Here is a 13,634-nt window from a genome sequence, read left to right on the forward strand (position 1 = left end):
TCGGAAGGTGTTTACTGGCCGTGAGCTACCCTTGGTGCACAAATATCGTTCCGACGATAACTTTTGATCCGCCCGTCAGATCGTAGCGATTCTTATATTGATTCGGGGGTACTCGGGAAGATTAATCGCGCGATGACAGCCCTGGCGGTCATCCGGCTTCCCGACATGCTCGGATCGTCCATCCGGTGTCATCTAGCAGGATTTTTTCGCACTTTCATTTAAACGGACTTCGTACGACAATGCGAGTGGAAACTCTTTATTACTTTGACAATGGAGAGGCATGCTGGGTGCGATCATACCAGCACAAATGCACTGGATCCCATCAGAACTCCGAAGTTAAGCGTGCTTGGGCGAGAGTAGTACTAGGATGGGTGACCTCCTGGGAAGTCCTCGTGTTGCACCCCTCGATGCGAACTGAAACGCACGTTTAGTGCGTCGCCTCCTACGTTTCGGTTCGGATCTTTTTATTTTCTTCCGGATGGTGAATTCAAAGACGTCCGGTCTTTATTATGGCGGGGTGATAGTGTCGTTTGATTCGATAAACGGAATTCGTTCTGACATTTCATTTGCAGTCAAATTATAGCGGGGGTTTGTTTAGATTCAGTGACGTACAGGCTATAGCGGATGAGTGTACTAGTGGATGCGAGTCATGAATCCGGTCGGAAGGTGTTTACTGGCCGTGAGCTACCCTTGGTGCACAAATATCGTTCCGACGATAACTTTTGATCCGCCCGTCAGATCGTAGCGATTCTTATATTGATTCGGGGGTACTCGGGAAGATTAATCGCGCGATGACAGCCCTGGCGGTCATCCGGCTTCCCGACATGCTCGGATCGTCCATCCGGTGTCATCTAGCAGGATTTTTTCGCACTTTCATTTAAACGGACTTCGTACGACAATGCGAGTGGAAACTCTTTATTACTTTGACAATGGAGAGGCATGCTGGGTGCGATCATACCAGCACAAATGCACTGGATCCCATCAGAACTCCGAAGTTAAGCGTGCTTGGGCGAGAGTAGTACTAGGATGGGTGACCTCCTGGGAAGTCCTCGTGTTGCACCCCTCGATGCGAACTGAAACGCACGTTTAGTGCGTCGCCTCCTACGTTTCGGTTCGGATCTTTTTATTTTCTTCCGGATGGTGAATTCAAAGACGTCCGGTCTTTATTATGGCGGGGTGATAGTGTCGTTTGATTCGATAAACGGAATTCGTTCTGACATTTCATTTGCAGTCAAATTATAGCGGGGGTTTGTTTAGATTCAGTGACGTACAGGCTATAGCGGATGAGTGTACTAGTGGATGCGAGTCATGAATCCGGTCGGAAGGTGTTTACTGGCCGTGAGCTACCCTTGGTGCACAAATATCGTTCCGACGATAACTTTTGATCCGCCCGTCAGATCGTCGTGATTCTTATATTGATTCGTGGGTACTCGGGAAGATCCATCGCGCGATGACAGCCCTGGCGGTCATCCGGCTTCCCGACATGCTCGGATCGTCCATCCGGTGTCATCTAGCAGGATTTTTTCGCACTTTCATTTAAACGGACTTCGTACGACAATGCGAGTGGAAACTCTTTATTACTTTGACAATGGAGTGGCATGCTGGGTGCGATCATACCAGCACAAATGCACTGGATCCCATCAGAACTCCGAAGTTAAGCGTGCTTGGGCGAGAGTAGTACTAGGATGGGTGACCTCCTGGGAAGTCCTCGTGTTGCACCCCTGTCACTTTTTTCGGCTATCTACCACTTTTTTCGAACAATCTTTCGGTTCTAGAACATCGATGCGAACTGAAACGCACGTTTAGTGCGTCGCCTCATACGTTTCGGTTCGGATCTTTTTATTTTCTTCCGGATGGTGAATTCAAAGACGTCCGGTCTTTATTATGGCGGGCTGATAATGTCGTTTGATTCGATAAACGGAATTCGTTCTGACATTTCATTTGCGGTCAAATTATAGCGGGGGTTTGTTTAGATTCAGTGACGTACAGGCTATAGCGGATGAGTGTACTAGTGGATGCGAGTCATGAATCCGGTCGGAAGGTGTTTACTGGCCGTGAGCTACCCTTGGTGCACAAATATCGTTCCGACGATAACTTTTGATCCGCCCGTCAGATCGTAGCGATTCTTATATTGATTCGGGGGTACTCGGGAAGATTAATCGCGCGATGACAGCCCTGGCGGTCATCCGGCTTCCCGACATGCTCGGATCGTCCATCCGGTGTCATCTAGCAGGATTTTTTCGCACTTTCATTTAAACGGACTTCGTACGACAATGCGAGTGGAAACTCTTTATTACTTTGACAATGGAGAGGCATGCTGGGTGCGATCATACCAGCACAAATGCACTGGATCCCATCAGAACTCCGAAGTTAAGCGTGCTTGGGCAAGAGTAGTACTAGGATGGGTGACCTCCTGGGAAGTCCTCGTGTTGCACCCCTGTCACTTTTTTCGGCTATCTACCACTTTTTTCGAACAATCTTTCGGTTCTGGAACATCGATGCGAACTGAAACGCACGTTTAGTGCGTCGCCTCCTACGTTTCGGTTCGGATCTTTTTATTTTCTTCCGGATGGTGAATTCAAAGACGTCCGGTCTTTATTATGGCGGGGTGATAGTGTCGTTTGATTCGATAAACGGAATTCGTTCTGACATTTCATTTGCAGTCAAATTATAGCGGGGGTTTGTTTAGATTCAGTGACGTACAGGCTATAGCGGATGAGTGTACTAGTGGATGCGAGTCATGAATCCGGTCGGAAGGTGTTTACTGGCCGTGAGCTACCCTTGGTGCACAAATATCGTTCCGACGATAACTTTTGATCCGCCCGTCAGATCGTCGTGATTCTTATATTGATTCGGGGGTACTCGGGAAGATCCATCGCGCGATGACAGCCCTGGCGGTCATCCGGCTTCCCGACATGCTCGGATCGTCCATCCGGTGTCATCTAGCAGGATTTTTTCACACTTTCATTTAAACGGACTTCGTACGACAATGCGAGTGGAAACTCTTTATTACTTTGACAATGGAGTGGCATGCTGGGTGCGATCATACCAGCACAAATGCACTGGATCCCATCAGAGCTCCGAAGTTAAGCGTGCTTGGGCGAGAGTAGTACTAGGATGGGTGACCTCCTGGGAAGTCCTCGTGTTGCACCCCTGTCACTTTTTTCGGCTATCTACCACTTTTTTCGAACAATCTTTCGGTTCTGGAACATCGATGCGAACTGAAACGCACGTTTAGTGCGTCGCCTCCTACGTTTCGGTTCGGATCTTTTTATTTTCTTCCGGATGGTGAATTCAAAGACGTCCGGTCTTTATTATGGCGGGGTGATAGTGTCGTTTGATTCGATAAACGGAATTCGTTCTGACATTTCATTTGCAGTCAAATTATAGCGGGGGTTTGTTTAGATTCAGTGACGTACAGGCTATAGCGGATGAGTGTACTAGTGGATGCGAGTCATGAATCCGGTCGGAAGGTGTTTACTGGCCGTGAGCTACCCTTGGTGCACAAATATCGTTCCGACGATAACTTTTGATCCGCCCGTCAGATCGTAGCGATTCTTATATTGATTCGGGGGTACTCGGGAAGATTAATCGCGCGATGACAGCCCTGGCGGTCATCCGGCTTCCCGACATGCTCGGATCGTCCATCCGGTGTCATCTAGCAGGATTTTTTCGCACTTTCATTTAAACGGACTTCGTACGACAATGCGAGTGGAAACTCTTTATTACTTTGACAATGGAAAGGCATGCTGGGTGCGATCATACCAGCACAAATGCACTGGATCCCATCAGAACTCCGAAGTTAAGCGTGCTTGGGCGAGAGTAGTACTAGGATGGGTGACCTCCTGGGAAGTCCTCGTGTTGCACCCCTGTCACTTTTTTCGGCTATCTACCACTTTTTTCGAACAATCTTTCGGTTCTGGAACATCGATGCGAACTGAAACGCACGTTTAGTGCGTCGCCTCATACGTTTCGGTTCGGATCTTTTTATTTTCTTCCGGATGGTGAATTCAAAGACGTCCGGTCTTTATTATGGCGGGCTGATAATGTCGTTTGATTCGATAAACGGAATTCGTTCTGACATTTCATTTGCGGTCAAATTATAGCGGGGGTTTGTTTAGATTCAGTGACGTACAGGCTATAGCGGATGAGTGTACTAGTGGATGCGAGTCATGAATCCGGTCGGAAGGTGTTTACTGGCCGTGAGCTACCCTTGGTGCACAAATATCGTTCCGACGATAACTTTTGATCCGCCCGTCAGATCGTAGCGATTCTTATATTGATTCGGGGGTACTCGGGAAGATTAATCGCGCGATGACAGCCCTGGCGGTCATCCGGCTTCCCGACATGCTCGGATCGTCCATCCGGTGTCATCTAACAGGATTTTTTCGCACTTTCATTTAAACGGACTTCGTACGACAATGCGAGTGGAAACTCTTTATTACTTTGACAATGGAGAGGCATGCTGGGTGCGATCATACCAGCACAAATGCACTGGATCCCATCAGAACTCCGAAGTTAAGCGTGCTTGGGCGAGAGTAGTACTAGGATGGGTGACCTCCTGGGAAGTCCTCGTGTTGCACCCCTGTCACTTTTTTCGGCAATCTACCACTTTTTTCGAACAATCTTTCGGTTCTGGAACATCGATGCGAACTGAAACGCACGTTTAGTGCGTCGCCTCCTACGTTTCGGTTCGGATCTTTTTATTTTCTTCCGGATGGTGAATTCAAAGACGTCCGGTCTTTATTATGGCGGGGTGATAGTGCCGTTTGATTCGATAAACGGAATTCGTTCTGACATTTCATTTGCAGTCAAATTATAGCGGGGTTTGTTTAGATTCAGTGACGTACAGGCTATAGCGGATGAGTGTACTAGTGGATGCGAGTCATGAATCCGGTCGGAAGGTGTTTACTGGCCGTGAGCTACCCTTGGTGCACAAATATCGTTCCGACGATAACTTTTGATCCGCCCGTCAGATCGTCGTGATTCTTATATTGATTCGGGGGTACTCGGGAAGATCCATCGCGCGATGACAGCCCTGGCGGTCATCCGGCTTCCCGACATGCTCGGATCGTCCATCCGGTGTCATCTAGCAGGATTTTTTCGCACTTTCATTTAAACGGACTTCGTACGACAATGCGAGTGGAAACTCTTTATTACTTTGACAATGGAGTGGCATGCTGGGTGCGATCATACCAGCACAAATGCACTGGATCCCATCAGAACTCCGAAGTTAAGCGTGCTTGGGCGAGAGTAGTACTAGGATGGGTGACCTCCTGGGAAGTCCTCGTGTTGCACCCCTGTCACTTTTTTCGGCTATCTACCACTTTTTTCGAACAATCTTTCGGTTCTGGAACATCGATGCGAACTGAAACGCACGTTTAGTGCGTCGCCTCCTACGTTTCGGTTCGGATCTTTTTATTTTCTTCCGGATGGTGAATTCAAAGACGTCCGGTCTTTATTATGGCGGGGTGATAGTGTCGTTTGATTTGATAAACGGAATTCGTTCTGACATTTCATTTGCGGTCAAATTATAGCGGGGGTTTGTTTAGATTCAGTGACGTACAGGCTATAGCGGATGAGTGTACTAGTGGATGCGAGTCATGAATCCGGTCGGAAGGTGTTTACTGGCCGTGAGCTACCCTTGGTGCACAAATATCGTTCCGACGATAACTTTTGATCCGCCCGTCAGATCGTGGCGGTTCTTATATTGATTCGGGGGTACTCGGGAAGATTCATCGCGCGATGACAGCCCTGGCGGTCATCCGGCTTCCCGACATGCTCGGATCGTCCATCCGGTGTCATCTAGCAGGATTTTTTCGCACTTTCATTTAAACGGACTTCGTACGACAATGCGAGTGGAAACTCTTTATTACTTTGACAATGGAGAGGCATGCTGGGTGCGATCATACCAGCACAAATGCACTGGATCCCATCAGAACTCCGAAGTTAAGCGTGCTTGGGCGAGAGTAGTACTAGGATGGGTGACCTCCTGGGAAGTCCTCGTGTTGCACCCCTGTCACTTTTTTCGGCTATCTACCACTTTTTTCGAACAATCTTTCGGTTCTGGAACATCGATGCGAACTGAAACGCACGTTTAGTGCGTCGCCTCCTACGTTTCGGTTCGGATCTTTTTATTTTCTTCCGGATGGTGAATTCAAAGACGTCCGGTCTTTATTATGGCGGGGTGATAGTGTCGTTTGATTCGATAAACGGAATTCGTTCTGACATTTCATTTGCGGTCAAATTATAGCGGGGGTTTGTTTAGATTCAGTGACGTACAGGCTATAGCGGATGAGTGTACTAGTGGATGCGAGTCATGAATCCGGTCGGAAGGTGTTTACTGGCCGTGAGCTACCCTTGGTGCACAAATATCGTTCCGACGATAACTTTTGATCCGCCCGTCAGATCGTAGCGATTCTTATATTGATTCGGGGGTACTCGGGAAGATTAATCGCGCGATGACAGCCCTGGCGGTCATCCGGCTTCCCGACATGCTCGGATCGTCCATCCGGTGTCATCTAGCAGGATTTTTTCGCACTTTCATTTAAACGGACTTCGTACGACAATGCGAGTGGAAACTCTTTATTACTTTGACAATGGAGAGGCATGCTGGGTGCGATCATACCAGCACAAATGCACTGGATCCCATCAGAACTCCGAAGTTAAGCGTGCTTGGGCGAGAGTAGTACTAGGATGGGTGACCTCCTGGGAAGTCCTCGTGTTGCACCCCTCGATGCGAACTGAAACGCACGTTTAGTGCGTCGCCTCCTACGTTTCGGTTCGGATCTTTTTATTTTCTTCCGGATGGTGAATTCAAAGACGTCCGGTCTTTATTATGGCGGGGTGATAGTGTCGTTTGATTCGATAAACGGAATTCGTTCTGACATTTCATTTGCAGTCAAATTATAGCGGGGGTTTGTTTAGATTCAGTGACGTACAGGCTATAGCGGATGAGTGTACTAGTGGATGCGAGTCATGAATCCGGTCGGAAGGTGTTTACTGGCCGTGAGCTACCCTTGGTGCACAAATATCGTTCCGACGATAACTTTTGATCCGCCCGTCAGATCGTCGTGATTCTTATATTGATTCGTGGGTACTCGGGAAGATCCATCGCGCGATGACAGCCCTGGCGGTCATCCGGCTTCCCGACATGCTCGGATCGTCCATCCGGTGTCATCTAGCAGGATTTTTTCGCACTTTCATTTAAACGGACTTCGTACGACAATGCGAGTGGAAACTCTTTATTACTTTGACAATGGAGTGGCATGCTGGGTGCGATCATACCAGCACAAATGCACTGGATCCCATCAGAACTCCGAAGTTAAGCGTGCTTGGGCGAGAGTAGTACTAGGATGGGTGACCTCCTGGGAAGTCCTCGTGTTGCACCCCTGTCACTTTTTTCGGCTATCTACCACTTTTTTCGAACAATCTTTCGGTTCTAGAACATCGATGCGAACTGAAACGCACGTTTAGTGCGTCGCCTCATACGTTTCGGTTCGGATCTTTTTATTTTCTTCCGGATGGTGAATTCAAAGACGTCCGGTCTTTATTATGGCGGGCTGATAATGTCGTTTGATTCGATAAACGGAATTCGTTCTGACATTTCATTTGCGGTCAAATTATAGCGGGGGTTTGTTTAGATTCAGTGACGTACAGGCTATAGCGGATGAGTGTACTAGTGGATGCGAGTCATGAATCCGGTCGGAAGGTGTTTACTGGCCGTGAGCTACCCTTGGTGCACAAATATCGTTCCGACGATAACTTTTGATCCGCCCGTCAGATCGTAGCGATTCTTATATTGATTCGGGGGTACTCGGGAAGATTAATCGCGCGATGACAGCCCTGGCGGTCATCCGGCTTCCCGACATGCTCGGATCGTCCATCCGGTGTCATCTAGCAGGATTTTTTCGCACTTTCATTTAAACGGACTTCGTACGACAATGCGAGTGGAAACTCTTTATTACTTTGACAATGGAGAGGCATGCTGGGTGCGATCATACCAGCACAAATGCACTGGATCCCATCAGAACTCCGAAGTTAAGCGTGCTTGGGCAAGAGTAGTACTAGGATGGGTGACCTCCTGGGAAGTCCTCGTGTTGCACCCCTGTCACTTTTTTCGGCTATCTACCACTTTTTTCGAACAATCTTTCGGTTCTGGAACATCGATGCGAACTGAAACGCACGTTTAGTGCGTCGCCTCCTACGTTTCGGTTCGGATCTTTTTATTTTCTTCCGGATGGTGAATTCAAAGACGTCCGGTCTTTATTATGGCGGGGTGATAGTGTCGTTTGATTCGATAAACGGAATTCGTTCTGACATTTCATTTGCAGTCAAATTATAGCGGGGGTTTGTTTAGATTCAGTGACGTACAGGCTATAGCGGATGAGTGTACTAGTGGATGCGAGTCATGAATCCGGTCGGAAGGTGTTTACTGGCCGTGAGCTACCCTTGGTGCACAAATATCGTTCCGACGATAACTTTTGATCCGCCCGTCAGATCGTCGTGATTCTTATATTGATTCGGGGGTACTCGGGAAGATCCATCGCGCGATGACAGCCCTGGCGGTCATCCGGCTTCCCGACATGCTCGGATCGTCCATCCGGTGTCATCTAGCAGGATTTTTTCACACTTTCATTTAAACGGACTTCGTACGACAATGCGAGTGGAAACTCTTTATTACTTTGACAATGGAGTGGCATGCTGGGTGCGATCATACCAGCACAAATGCACTGGATCCCATCAGAGCTCCGAAGTTAAGCGTGCTTGGGCGAGAGTAGTACTAGGATGGGTGACCTCCTGGGAAGTCCTCGTGTTGCACCCCTGTCACTTTTTTCGGCTATCTACCACTTTTTTCGAACAATCTTTCGGTTCTGGAACATCGATGCGAACTGAAACGCACGTTTAGTGCGTCGCCTCCTACGTTTCGGTTCGGATCTTTTTATTTTCTTCCGGATGGTGAATTCAAAGACGTCCGGTCTTTATTATGGCGGGGTGATAGTGTCGTTTGATTCGATAAACGGAATTCGTTCTGACATTTCATTTGCAGTCAAATTATAGCGGGGGTTTGTTTAGATTCAGTGACGTACAGGCTATAGCGGATGAGTGTACTAGTGGATGCGAGTCATGAATCCGGTCGGAAGGTGTTTACTGGCCGTGAGCTACCCTTGGTGCACAAATATCGTTCCGACGATAACTTTTGATCCGCCCGTCAGATCGTAGCGATTCTTATATTGATTCGGGGGTACTCGGGAAGATTAATCGCGCGATGACAGCCCTGGCGGTCATCCGGCTTCCCGACATGCTCGGATCGTCCATCCGGTGTCATCTAGCAGGATTTTTTCGCACTTTCATTTAAACGGACTTCGTACGACAATGCGAGTGGAAACTCTTTATTACTTTGACAATGGAAAGGCATGCTGGGTGCGATCATACCAGCACAAATGCACTGGATCCCATCAGAACTCCGAAGTTAAGCGTGCTTGGGCGAGAGTAGTACTAGGATGGGTGACCTCCTGGGAAGTCCTTGTGTTGCACCCCTGTCACTTTTTTCGGCTATCTACCACTTTTTTCGAACAATCTTTCGGTTCTGGAACATCGATGCGAACTGAAACGCACGTTTAGTGCGTCGCCTCATACGTTTCGGTTCGGATCTTTTTATTTTCTTCCGGATGGTGAATTCAAAGACGTCCGGTCTTTATTATGGCGGGCTGATAATGTCGTTTGATTCGATAAACGGAATTCGTTCTGACATTTCATTTGCGGTCAAATTATAGCGGGGGTTTGTTTAGATTCAGTGACGTACAGGCTATAGCGGATGAGTGTACTAGTGGATGCGAGTCATGAATCCGGTCGGAAGGTGTTTACTGGCCGTGAGCTACCCTTGGTGCACAAATATCGTTCCGACGATAACTTTTGATCCGCCCGTCAGATCGTAGCGATTCTTATATTGATTCGGGGGTACTCGGGAAGATTAATCGCGCGATGACAGCCCTGGCGGTCATCCGGCTTCCCGACATGCTCGGATCGTCCATCCGGTGTCATCTAACAGGATTTTTTCGCACTTTCATTTAAACGGACTTCGTACGACAATGCGAGTGGAAACTCTTTATTACTTTGACAATGGAGAGGCATGCTGGGTGCGATCATACCAGCACAAATGCACTGGATCCCATCAGAACTCCGAAGTTAAGCGTGCTTGGGCGAGAGTAGTACTAGGATGGGTGACCTCCTGGGAAGTCCTCGTGTTGCACCCCTGTCACTTTTTTCGGCAATCTACCACTTTTTTCGAACAATCTTTCGGTTCTGGAACATCGATGCGAACTGAAACGCACGTTTAGTGCGTCGCCTCCTACGTTTCGGTTCGGATCTTTTTATTTTCTTCCGGATGGTGAATTCAAAGACGTCCGGTCTTTATTATGGCGGGGTGATAGTGCCGTTTGATTCGATAAACGGAATTCGTTCTGACATTTCATTTGCAGTCAAATTATAGCGGGGTTTGTTTAGATTCAGTGACGTACAGGCTATAGCGGATGAGTGTACTAGTGGATGCGAGTCATGAATCCGGTCGGAAGGTGTTTACTGGCCGTGAGCTACCCTTGGTGCACAAATATCGTTCCGACGATAACTTTTGATCCGCCCGTCAGATCGTCGTGATTCTTATATTGATTCGGGGGTACTCGGGAAGATCCATCGCGCGATGACAGCCCTGGCGGTCATCCGGCTTCCCGACATGCTCGGATCGTCCATCCGGTGTCATCTAGCAGGATTTTTTCGCACTTTCATTTAAACGGACTTCGTACGACAATGCGAGTGGAAACTCTTTATTACTTTGACAATGGAGTGGCATGCTGGGTGCGATCATACCAGCACAAATGCACTGGATCCCATCAGAACTCCGAAGTTAAGCGTGCTTGGGCGAGAGTAGTACTAGGATGGGTGACCTCCTGGGAAGTCCTCGTGTTGCACCCCTGTCACTTTTTTCGGCTATCTACCACTTTTTTCGAACAATCTTTCGGTTCTGGAACATCGATGCGAACTGAAACGCACGTTTAGTGCGTCGCCTCCTACGTTTCGGTTCGGATCTTTTTATTTTCTTCCGGATGGTGAATTCAAAGACGTCCGGTCTTTATTATGGCGGGGTGATAGTGTCGTTTGATTTGATAAACGGAATTCGTTCTGACATTTCATTTGCGGTCAAATTATAGCGGGGGTTTGTTTAGATTCAGTGACGTACAGGCTATAGCGGATGAGTGTACTAGTGGATGCGAGTCATGAATCCGGTCGGAAGGTGTTTACTGGCCGTGAGCTACCCTTGGTGCACAAATATCGTTCCGACGATAACTTTTGATCCGCCCGTCAGATCGTGGCGGTTCTTATATTGATTCGGGGGTACTCGGGAAGATTCATCGCGCGATGACAGCCCTGGCGGTCATCCGGCTTCCCGACATGCTCGGATCGTCCATCCGGTGTCATCTAGCAGGATTTTTTCGCACTTTCATTTAAACGGACTTCGTACGACAATGCGAGTGGAAACTCTTTATTACTTTGACAATGGAGAGGCATGCTGGGTGCGATCATACCAGCACAAATGCACTGGATCCCATCAGAACTCCGAAGTTAAGCGTGCTTGGGCGAGAGTAGTACTAGGATGGGTGACCTCCTGGGAAGTCCTCGTGTTGCACCCCTGTCACTTTTTTCGGCTATCTACCACTTTTTTCGAACAATCTTTCGGTTCTGGAACATCGATGCGAACTGAAACGCACGTTTAGTGCGTCGCCTCCTACGTTTCGGTTCGGATCTTTTTATTTTCTTCCGGATGGTGAATTCAAAGACGTCCGGTCTTTATTATGGCGGGGTGATAGTGTCGTTTGATTCGATAAACGGAATTCGTTCTGACATTTCATTTGCGGTCAAATTATAGCGGGGGTTTGTTTAGATTCAGTGACGTACAGGCTATAGCGGATGAGTGTACTAGTGGATGCGAGTCATGAATCCGGTCGGAAGGTGTTTACTGGCCGTGAGCTACCCTTGGTGCACAAATATCGTTCCGACGATAACTTTTGATCCGCCCGTCAGATCGTAGCGATTCTTATATTGATTCGGGGGTACTCGGGAAGATTAATCGCGCGATGACAGCCCTGGCGGTCATCCGGCTTCCCGACATGCTCGGATCGTCCATCCGGTGTCATCTAGCAGGATTTTTTCGCACTTTCATTTAAACGGACTTCGTACGACAATGCGAGTGGAAACTCTTTATTACTTTGACAATGGAGAGGCATGCTGGGTGCGATCATACCAGCACAAATGCACTGGATCCCATCAGAACTCCGAAGTTAAGCGTGCTTGGGCGAGAGTAGTACTAGGATGGGTGACCTCCTGGGAAGTCCTCGTGTTGCACCCCTCGATGCGAACTGAAACGCACGTTTAGTGCGTCGCCTCCTACGTTTCGGTTCGGATCTTTTTATTTTCTTCCGGATGGTGAATTCAAAGACGTCCGGTCTTTATTATGGCGGGGTGATAGTGTCGTTTGATTCGATAAACGGAATTCGTTCTGACATTTCATTTGCAGTCAAATTATAGCGGGGGTTTGTTTAGATTCAGTGACGTACAGGCTATAGCGGATGAGTGTACTAGTGGATGCGAGTCATGAATCCGGTCGGAAGGTGTTTACTGGCCGTGAGCTACCCTTGGTGCACAAATATCGTTCCGACGATAACTTTTGATCCGCCCGTCAGATCGTCGTGATTCTTATATTGATTCGTGGGTACTCGGGAAGATCCATCGCGCGATGACAGCCCTGGCGGTCATCCGGCTTCCCGACATGCTCGGATCGTCCATCCGGTGTCATCTAGCAGGATTTTTTCGCACTTTCATTTAAACGGACTTCGTACGACAATGCGAGTGGAAACTCTTTATTACTTTGACAATGGAGTGGCATGCTGGGTGCGATCATACCAGCACAAATGCACTGGATCCCATCAGAACTCCGAAGTTAAGCGTGCTTGGGCGAGAGTAGTACTAGGATGGGTGACCTCCTGGGAAGTCCTCGTGTTGCACCCCTGTCACTTTTTTCGGCTATCTACCACTTTTTTCGAACAATCTTTCGGTTCTAGAACATCGATGCGAACTGAAACGCACGTTTAGTGCGTCGCCTCATACGTTTCGGTTCGGATCTTTTTATTTTCTTCCGGATGGTGAATTCAAAGACGTCCGGTCTTTATTATGGCGGGCTGATAATGTCGTTTGATTCGATAAACGGAATTCGTTCTGACATTTCATTTGCGGTCAAATTATAGCGGGGGTTTGTTTAGATTCAGTGACGTACAGGCTATAGCGGATGAGTGTACTAGTGGATGCGAGTCATGAATCCGGTCGGAAGGTGTTTACTGGCCGTGAGCTACCCTTGGTGCACAAATATCGTTCCGACGATAACTTTTGATCCGCCCGTCAGATCGTAGCGATTCTTATATTGATTCGGGGGTACTCGGGAAGATTAATCGCGCGATGACAGCCCTGGCGGTCATCCGGCTTCCCGACATGCTCGGATCGTCCATCCGGTGTCATCTAGCAGGATTTTTTCGCACTTTCATTTAAACGGACTTCGTACGACAATGCGAGTGGAAACTCTTTAT

General features: G+C 48.3%; 19 non-coding genes across 19 annotated transcripts; all 19 read left to right on the top strand.

Moving 5' to 3' along the window:
• Positions 1–285: 285 nt before the first annotated feature.
• On the top strand, positions 286–404 carry LOC143871318 (5S ribosomal RNA). The gene has a single exon (XR_013246090.1). It is a non-coding gene; the product is annotated as a 5S ribosomal RNA (ribosomal RNA).
• A 540-nt stretch (positions 405–944) lies between these two features.
• Positions 945–1,063, top strand: LOC143871319 (5S ribosomal RNA). Its single transcript, XR_013246091.1, has one exon. It is a non-coding gene; the product is annotated as a 5S ribosomal RNA (ribosomal RNA).
• Positions 1,064–1,603: 540 nt separating this feature from the next.
• Positions 1,604–1,722, top strand: LOC143871320 (5S ribosomal RNA). Its single transcript, XR_013246092.1, has one exon. It is a non-coding gene; the product is annotated as a 5S ribosomal RNA (ribosomal RNA).
• A 597-nt stretch (positions 1,723–2,319) lies between these two features.
• Positions 2,320–2,438, top strand: LOC143873649 (5S ribosomal RNA). Its single transcript, XR_013248352.1, has one exon. It is a non-coding gene; the product is annotated as a 5S ribosomal RNA (ribosomal RNA).
• Positions 2,439–3,035: 597 nt separating this feature from the next.
• On the top strand, positions 3,036–3,154 carry LOC143873460 (5S ribosomal RNA). The gene has a single exon (XR_013248168.1). It is a non-coding gene; the product is annotated as a 5S ribosomal RNA (ribosomal RNA).
• A 597-nt stretch (positions 3,155–3,751) lies between these two features.
• Positions 3,752–3,870, top strand: LOC143871321 (5S ribosomal RNA). The gene has a single exon (XR_013246093.1). It is a non-coding gene; the product is annotated as a 5S ribosomal RNA (ribosomal RNA).
• A 597-nt stretch (positions 3,871–4,467) lies between these two features.
• On the top strand, positions 4,468–4,586 carry LOC143871322 (5S ribosomal RNA). Its single transcript, XR_013246094.1, has one exon. It is a non-coding gene; the product is annotated as a 5S ribosomal RNA (ribosomal RNA).
• Positions 4,587–5,182: 596 nt separating this feature from the next.
• On the top strand, positions 5,183–5,301 carry LOC143871323 (5S ribosomal RNA). Its single transcript, XR_013246095.1, has one exon. It is a non-coding gene; the product is annotated as a 5S ribosomal RNA (ribosomal RNA).
• A 597-nt stretch (positions 5,302–5,898) lies between these two features.
• Positions 5,899–6,017, top strand: LOC143871324 (5S ribosomal RNA). Its single transcript, XR_013246096.1, has one exon. It is a non-coding gene; the product is annotated as a 5S ribosomal RNA (ribosomal RNA).
• Positions 6,018–6,614: 597 nt separating this feature from the next.
• Positions 6,615–6,733, top strand: LOC143871325 (5S ribosomal RNA). The gene has a single exon (XR_013246097.1). It is a non-coding gene; the product is annotated as a 5S ribosomal RNA (ribosomal RNA).
• A 540-nt stretch (positions 6,734–7,273) lies between these two features.
• On the top strand, positions 7,274–7,392 carry LOC143871326 (5S ribosomal RNA). The gene has a single exon (XR_013246098.1). It is a non-coding gene; the product is annotated as a 5S ribosomal RNA (ribosomal RNA).
• A 597-nt stretch (positions 7,393–7,989) lies between these two features.
• Positions 7,990–8,108, top strand: LOC143873650 (5S ribosomal RNA). The gene has a single exon (XR_013248353.1). It is a non-coding gene; the product is annotated as a 5S ribosomal RNA (ribosomal RNA).
• A 597-nt stretch (positions 8,109–8,705) lies between these two features.
• Positions 8,706–8,824, top strand: LOC143873462 (5S ribosomal RNA). The gene has a single exon (XR_013248170.1). It is a non-coding gene; the product is annotated as a 5S ribosomal RNA (ribosomal RNA).
• Positions 8,825–9,421: 597 nt separating this feature from the next.
• On the top strand, positions 9,422–9,540 carry LOC143873130 (5S ribosomal RNA). Its single transcript, XR_013247852.1, has one exon. It is a non-coding gene; the product is annotated as a 5S ribosomal RNA (ribosomal RNA).
• Positions 9,541–10,137: 597 nt separating this feature from the next.
• Positions 10,138–10,256, top strand: LOC143871328 (5S ribosomal RNA). Its single transcript, XR_013246100.1, has one exon. It is a non-coding gene; the product is annotated as a 5S ribosomal RNA (ribosomal RNA).
• A 596-nt stretch (positions 10,257–10,852) lies between these two features.
• LOC143871330 (5S ribosomal RNA) lies at positions 10,853–10,971 on the top strand. Its single transcript, XR_013246101.1, has one exon. It is a non-coding gene; the product is annotated as a 5S ribosomal RNA (ribosomal RNA).
• A 597-nt stretch (positions 10,972–11,568) lies between these two features.
• LOC143871331 (5S ribosomal RNA) lies at positions 11,569–11,687 on the top strand. Its single transcript, XR_013246102.1, has one exon. It is a non-coding gene; the product is annotated as a 5S ribosomal RNA (ribosomal RNA).
• Positions 11,688–12,284: 597 nt separating this feature from the next.
• On the top strand, positions 12,285–12,403 carry LOC143871332 (5S ribosomal RNA). Its single transcript, XR_013246103.1, has one exon. It is a non-coding gene; the product is annotated as a 5S ribosomal RNA (ribosomal RNA).
• Positions 12,404–12,943: 540 nt separating this feature from the next.
• Positions 12,944–13,062, top strand: LOC143871333 (5S ribosomal RNA). The gene has a single exon (XR_013246104.1). It is a non-coding gene; the product is annotated as a 5S ribosomal RNA (ribosomal RNA).
• Positions 13,063–13,634: the final 572 nt, after the last annotated feature.

The sequence above is a fragment of the Tasmannia lanceolata genome, unplaced genomic scaffold (assembly GCF_043159265.1).
Source record: "Tasmannia lanceolata isolate RefF3 unplaced genomic scaffold, GAP_Taslan_0.1 ptg000003l, whole genome shotgun sequence".
Classification (NCBI taxonomy): domain Eukaryota; kingdom Viridiplantae; phylum Streptophyta; class Magnoliopsida; order Canellales; family Winteraceae; genus Tasmannia; species Tasmannia lanceolata.